Source organism: Pavona decussata, unplaced genomic scaffold (genome assembly GCF_977016875.1).
Source record: "Pavona decussata unplaced genomic scaffold, jaPavDecu1.1 SCAFFOLD_190, whole genome shotgun sequence".
NCBI classification, from domain to species: domain Eukaryota; kingdom Metazoa; phylum Cnidaria; class Anthozoa; order Scleractinia; family Agariciidae; genus Pavona; species Pavona decussata.
In genome coordinates, this window is record NW_028145599.1 from 1,577,474 (window position 1) to 1,585,234 (window position 7,761).

The window sequence follows — 7,761 nt, forward strand, 5'->3', positions numbered from 1 at the left end:
CCGGCGTTGCCCCGCTGACCAAAAAGCCTGAAGACTCTGGGTACGAGATTGTGCACCAGCTAAAGAGCCTCAGGACACTTGGCCCCGAATTATAAAAATCCGAACCCGATTTCCATCACTGCTAAACCGACATAAAAGGAATTGTAAAATTGAAACGTGTAAATTGGCCCATGACATTGAACCTACTAATTGGGCGGAAAAATCGGTACTTGTGAATTAGTCTTTAGAAAACATGCGAAAATGAGAAAGATTGAATCAATTTTACCAGAATTATGCGGAATGCAAAATGTAAATTGGCTTGCCCGCCGATTATTTTTGAAAATACTTTTTGATAAAAGCAGGGAGTTTCATGTTTCTCTGGGGTTCAGGAAAAAAGCCTATTATAGTTATTTTCAATGTTACGTGCCATCTTTCAACTGATACCATGTAACCAGGTAAGTCTTAAATGCAAGCACAACTGATTTATTTACGGTTGCCTCGACTTTGCGCAGCGAAAATGCGTTTATTTATGTTCAGACTGACGTGGGATCAATCCGAGATCGATAAATCGACGGTTTTGACATTCAACGGTTAGTTATGGAACAAAGTCGATCGAAAGCGGTCAAATAGTTTGAATTTTCCTGAGAGCTGTGCAAAGTTAACAGGTTAACACATTTATCAGCCATTTTAGGTCAGTACTTGTAGCTAATTTGTCGTTTCTTTTGCCACGAAGTGGAAAATTTCCGACTTGATAGTTAAAACAGTCTTTCAGCTGTTTATCTAGCATGTCGAAAGATAGTCACTGCATGTAAGTAACACTGAAAAGGACTACTGATAAATGCCAATCAAAGAAGACTGACTGATTACTTATGGTTTTGCTTGCCACAGCTATCGGGAAAACCTTAGCAGCCATGATACAAAGCACAATATGGCGAGAGTGGCGGCAATTTGCTGATACGATGGTAAAAAGACACATTTAGGATTAAGTTTGCGTATTTTTTTTCGGTGAAAATTTGTGAGTAAAAGCCTGATTAACTCACTCTCAGAACTTATTTTAAAAGTTAGGATAGACAAAAAAATAATCTACTTTGGTCTGAAATTCAGTAGGCCACATGAAACGTAGAAGAAGATACTCGAGAACGGTTCTAGAAACTGCTGCAAAATAACATCTGTTATATCTCCGGACCCAGACAGGCAATAAACAAATATCACTGCGGCCACAAGCTAAGCTCCTTTCCACAAAAAAACCGCGTCTGTCTCAATCATATACATCATCGTCTTGGTATTTTTGCATCGTTCAGTCAGAATTCCTTGTTACAAAACCCCAAGGGTAAAACAACGCCGCTGCTGCCTTCAATTGCAAACTATTGGTTAGAGAACAGTACTATACTACTGACCACTACTTATATTTCGGTATTGATAGCGGTAGCTATTAGGCGTTATGTTGGCAAGGGTACTCGTCTTTTGAAAAACTATCGCCGAAACAAACAAGAGGTTATGTATACTCTTAACATTCTGATTTAAATTTTGTCAAAATAATGTGGCAAAGCGTATGGCAGCCTAGTCCATTTTGTGGATGGCAGATAATTTATCATCCCAAGTTTCGGTGCCCAATAGCAGATTGCAAATCAGCTTCGAAATACTTGTCGCGGGTAAGCATATCGGGAAGATTATGAGAACACCACTACTTCTAGTTTTTAGTTCCATTCTATACATTTGTTTAGCGGCCCGTAGCGGTAAGTCGACTGCGAAGTTGTGTATTGTCCCATGTGGGCTCTTGCTAAGAGGAAAATAATCAATTTAATGGATCTAAAATAAGAAAAGAAATAGGGGAATCTGAAGAAGATAAGAGAGGCATAAATAAACATCTTGTACACACCATCAGACAGTCCGCCAGAGCACTTGGGCTTTGCCAACAGGCTGTTTTGGTGTCCATCTATAAATTCAGCGGTAGCGTCAAAAGTTTCTGAAATTCTCTTTTGATCCGTCTTCAATTTCCTTAACATAATCTGAAAACATCGTTAAAATAATTCCGTGAAAGATTGAAGTGGACCCGTACAAGCATATTGAGGCAGTTTTGGATTGCTTGAACTGCCACGAAGAAATAATAAATATTAGACGAATGAAAACTTCCCATGACTGGTCATATCACTGATTTAACCAAGACCCTCCATCAAGTCAATTTTCCAGGGATGTCATACAGCGTTAAAGATGAGTTTAGTGGAACAAGGGATCCAGTACTTACCAAACACTCTTCTTGCCGACAGTGAACAGTAATTCAATAAGGTTTTTTCTGTTATGATTGGTTAAATAGCTGAAAAAAAGCTCATAGTGATTTGTTTGGTATTAGCAGACGTATTTCTTTGTTTGAAACTGAACTCGATATTTTGTCAAGTTCCAGTAAAGGAGCATGGAATGGAGCTAGTAAAAGGTTAGACTACAACTCATACAACGCAACGAAAATGTATCGTAGAAAATTAGAAACAGTAAACCGGTATGTAGATTCTGTTTACGATTTTACTTCCGTCAAGAGAAAACGCTGCAAATAGTACAAATAATCTTTTTCTTCCATGTATTTTTCTCTGACCCTCTGGTTATAAACCTTTGAACACGGTGTTAATTATTTGGCTGCCTGCAAAGACCACGCTTTCAGCTTGCCACCGGCACCTTCTAACACCCTGACATCTGATATAATATTGGACCTTCGGTATACATGGAAATGATGGAATATTTACGCCGTACAGACATAAGAATCCGACTGAATCATCACATTACCGAGTTTACCGACCATAAGTAAACAAGGCTGTAAAAATAAGATATGAAAGGAAATATTGGTAATAACTCAAAATATCAAAAATTGATAAAAAAGAAAAGAACTGAGAAAGATTGTGGACTACCGTTTGAAACGGAAAAGGCTTTGCCGAAGGTTTCCCCGACTTCCAGTCGGTAAGGCCAAACTCGGCGCGTGCTGAAGACGAATTGCAAATTAAATTATAAACGCCACAACTGATCCGTCCTGAATCTGGTTGGCTGGAAAGTTTGGGTTCAATTTAGCTGATTTATCATCGCTCACCCGAGCCAGTGTATTTCGACTAAAGGTGAACAGTCGACTACAGTCTGATAACACTCATGCAGTCCAAAGCCATCGTTACCAGTGCCTTTCTGTGTCCCGCGTCGATTGAGCGCGCGCGCGTTAGCCACGTTACCTGTATCGCACTGCTAATAAGGACGGCGGTGGAAAACTACTAGACTCATATGGACGGCTGAAATAAAACATACAATCAACAACCGGTTCAGATGTCTTCTCCTAGGCAATTTGGAATAGTAATGAAATATCGGTGTTGGTTTTGACGGCTCCTTGTTTAGTTTACTGGTTAACAATTCTTACACCAAATGATCTGTCCTTTGTGTTGAATACAGCGGGTACCAGCCAAAGGCTTGTTGACTCAATTCTCTTAAAATTCCAATATTAAGTCATTCAAAAGAATCGACTTTGTTTGAATCAAAGTTTGGAGCCAAGCGACTTGGAAGTAGTTTGTCTGCCATCATTTCTCTATGGTGTAAAGGTACAGTATTTTAGTTTCGCTCAGACATTTTCTCGCAGTTGAACGCCTCGGGGTGGAAAATTTCTGAATAATGCATCAGTACTATGCAATTTCATAATAGGACATGTGATCTTTCATTCGATTTTGAACTGGTATCAGTCGGTTAAATTTACTTCCGGTTAGTTGTGTAATTTCAACGCCCGAGCATGTGCTACGATCGCAACAAACAAAGAAACAGAGCGAGTGAAGTTTGAGTCAAACGCAGAAAAGGTATGAATTTTTCTTTCGATTCTTAATCTTGGTCAGTTAGATAATAGGGTAGAAGCACCTGTATTGCTGTAAAATAAACGGTGGTAAAATTAATGAGAATCTACTCAAGAAAGGGTATACTTTGTCAAATGTTTCTGTAAATAAAATGTTGCTTGGAATAGAAGAAACAATACGATACAAAACCGTAAGATAGCACTAGAATGAAATTTTAATCGTCGTTTTATGAGGCAATTTTCGGACAGCGAAAAAGATATGTTTTACACGCTATAGTCTTTGATGAATCAGCACTTGGCAAGGTACATGCAATCACCACGTGTGACTAAATCCAATGAATGAATGCGTAGTAAATATCGAAAACGCGGGAATATCTCTTTGTCGATGATTAGCTAGACCATATAGTAATGTTCTCTGTTCTATTATCCTGCTTTAATACTAAATCGTAGCAATATTTTCCCCAATCATCTTGTTATTTAGCTGATATCATGTCTTTGCGGGCATTTCTTGGGATTGAAAGATCGTCATTGGCAGTGTAGACATATAAATAGTTTGTGATGTGATTCGTTGAGCTATAGATCATGTACACAGATGCGGCGGATTTTATATCTCGTTGTGAAAAGTTGGCTCATCAAGTAATTTACGAATGAGAACTATATTTAATGGTCTTTAATGGCTTTAGCTTAAAATATCTAATTTAATGGCCTTAGTTCCCACGAGTCTCCTGTAGCTCGGTGGTAGAGTATCCAAACTAGTAATCGGAAGGTCTTAGGTTCGACTCCTGATAGGAGCACTCGGAGTTTTTCCCGAGTATGCCTGTGTCATTTACTGATTAATTAATACATCATTCTCATTTATTCACCAGGCTTAACATATTCCATCACATTATTTCCATCGCGTTTATTTATGGTTTTGGATGTTAAACTATTTAATTTTTCTGGGCTCCGGCAAACAACCAAGGGAAAAATCACAGTACTTATATTGTCACGACTTTGTCTCGGTTACCGGCTTCACTGAATCAAGAGCAGTTTCAAGCCCTGGTTCAGTGCCTCTCGCCGTGTGTTACTGAACTTTTTGCAATCGTGCACATCAGTTCAGATCCATAATCTTGGTGAACAAAGCAAGAGAACATGCTTTTTTCTTCGTTTAATTAGGCACCACTACAAAATTCTAACTGATCAATTCAAATTATTGAGAACAACATCAGTCTTCCAGAAGATCAGCTGCCTACGTCTCTGGCAGATTAGCTCCTCCCCTCCCCCACCACCAAAAAATATTTGCTGTAGTGACTTGATTCACATAGAGGATTACAACCGACAATTTTACAGTGCTCTTTGTAATGAAATGCAGCGAAACCCTTTATACACGACCATCGTCCGAACTGAAAATTTGGCCGTATTAACAAGGTTTTTAGATCAAGAAGTCATTTCTGCACGCCATTTTATTCTCCTTAAAAATAATATGGATCGAAATATCACAAACATGCAGGGGCCGTACGAGCGGCCTGGCTGTAAGGCGGAGTCCAACAATAGTAAAATAAAATGCCCAAACACTGAAAAGATGCTCACAATACGGGATCGAAATATCACAACAAACATGCAGGGGCCGTACGAACGGCCTGGCCGTAAGGCGGAGTCCAACAATAGTAAAATAAAATGCCCAAACACTGAAAAGATGCTCACAATACGGGTAAAGTTAAAAAAATCTTTGTTTAAAAAGTTTTCGTGTCAGTGCCAATGTTATAGTGGTTGTGAATTCAAGGCGTTTTTCGGCGGTTTTTTCCTGTCAAGGTAGCACCTGTGGTCAGTATTGCTTTCATTACCACAAATGCCATCTCCTCTCAAAGGGCAATTTATCAAGAAATGTAACTCTATCCTGCGTGTAGGCACAGTACGGTGGGAATACGATCCCAGCATCTTTCAGTGTACCCCATTTACGGGTTATGCCCTCTTGCGCTAACCGGTCGGGCTAATATCACTCAGTCTAGCAATCAGTGTATTAAATCATGTACCATGAAAATGCTCGTTTAGTTTAATTAGATGAACATCTTTTCAAAAAGTGATCAGCAGGAATTAGGCTTAAATTAAGGAATGGTTAAGTGAACACTTGCGTCGAAACACCCCCGTTTGTCTTCCTCTGCCGCCGGTTCTTCAATGGAAAACGAGTCCTAAATTGGTGGAAACTGTGGAGATCTGATGTTAGTTTTATGAAAGTTAAGGAGCAATACACGGGCAAGTGCCGACTGGAAACACCTGTCTCCAACCCCTTCCCCCATGCTCCTCCTCCTATCCTGTTCCTCAACCTGTACACCGGCCTTTTATGGCAGAATAAATGTCATGTTTTTTCACCTGCACCGGTGTCATCGCCTTAGAACTTGGCCCGGAGACGAGTTCAAACATAAAACACATTCAGGTCTCTGTGCTGGCACAGATGATCCATATGTATCCGACATACTCAAGGAAAGCTTGACAGGCACACAAACTGTAACAAATGTGGCTCCTTCCACTCGCGTTTTGTAGAATATTTTTAGCCTTGACGGAAACAGGGTGTGAGAGGGATTGACCGCATTATAGTCAAAATACGCAAACTGTTTATCTGCTGTAAAGTCACGCTACATTTTTCAAGCAAGCCAGAATCTATTTCGTCATTTTGCATGGCTAGTGAAACAGTATTATCAGAGTTTAAAATGTCCAGACTTCATACGTTAAGTAAAAAATAATTTTCATCAAGTTTAATTTTAGTTCACTGTCTTGACGCCTTGAGCATGTTGTAAATAATATTTAATAATTTATCCTTCCTAAGCTGTGATTTATTCAGCTGTGATCTAAACGGTGGAGTGCCGCATTTGATCCTCCCATATGGCATTTTTGCCGGCTGGCTACAATCCCGCGTCCGTGTTTTTGGAGGAAAAGGAACCGGACAGGGTCTTACCTTGGTTTTATGCCGCGTTTGTGGTCTAGTGGCAGGTCGTAACAGCAGTTTGAACTCGTTTTAGGTAATAAAATTTAAAGCCGATGATTCTGGTGGACTTTGTGATATGATAGCTGGCCATCTTGAGCAATTAGCAGGAATTTTAAGGCGAGGTTTTGCGGTCAGTGAAATATCAGCTCTGATACTTGATCTGTAATCGCAAGGAAACGCAACATCATAAATCACTTTACACTGTACAGATGGCTCCGATGGAAGACGAAAACAAATTTAACTGCAATAACATATTAAATGATACCTTATTATTTTTTTGATAATTGTGCTTTTGCAGGACGACAAAGGACTAGGAGCTTTTCTTTTTCTATTTCAAAGCCTCTAATTTACCTCGTTAATTTGTTTAAAATATATTACGGTGCGTATTTTGAGAGATGATAGGTACTGAAAATTTATAAAAAGAAATGACGAATGGTCAAGAGGCTATTAAATTGCTGTCTTGTTTTGTCTCGTAATGGCCGTGTTTGGACTTGAATTGCCAAAGAGAGGTATTAGATTCCTTTCTTTCCACTCTCAAAGCATTTTGTTTTGGCAAACTTCTGAATAAATCAGTCGAGTGCCAATGACTACAAACAGTGTACACGACGGTTGGACTGATCGCCGTTATTCCAAAAATGTTGTGTACTCTTATTAATTTAAAAATCTTAACCTCATCCCCGGGTTTATCTTATCCAAATAGAAGTTACGCAAAAGATTTGTTTTTGAAATGCTATATCCTGGACGAAAACACGCAGCTCGAAATAAGATACTAATTTTAATTGTCTAAGACGTCACTTGATAACCCGCTGACATTTCTGTCATTGACGGAATATTTTCTGATTGTCTTGGTATTGTTCTCCTGTCATCGCGTTATTGGCCGTCCACCAATAGAGGAAATGGGCTCATACAAAGAGCTCGTGATAAGCTACACGACACGACATAACAAAACGCCTTATCTGTGACGTAGCAAAGATTAAAAATAGAAGTATGAGGTTTTCTGGGCGGGAATATA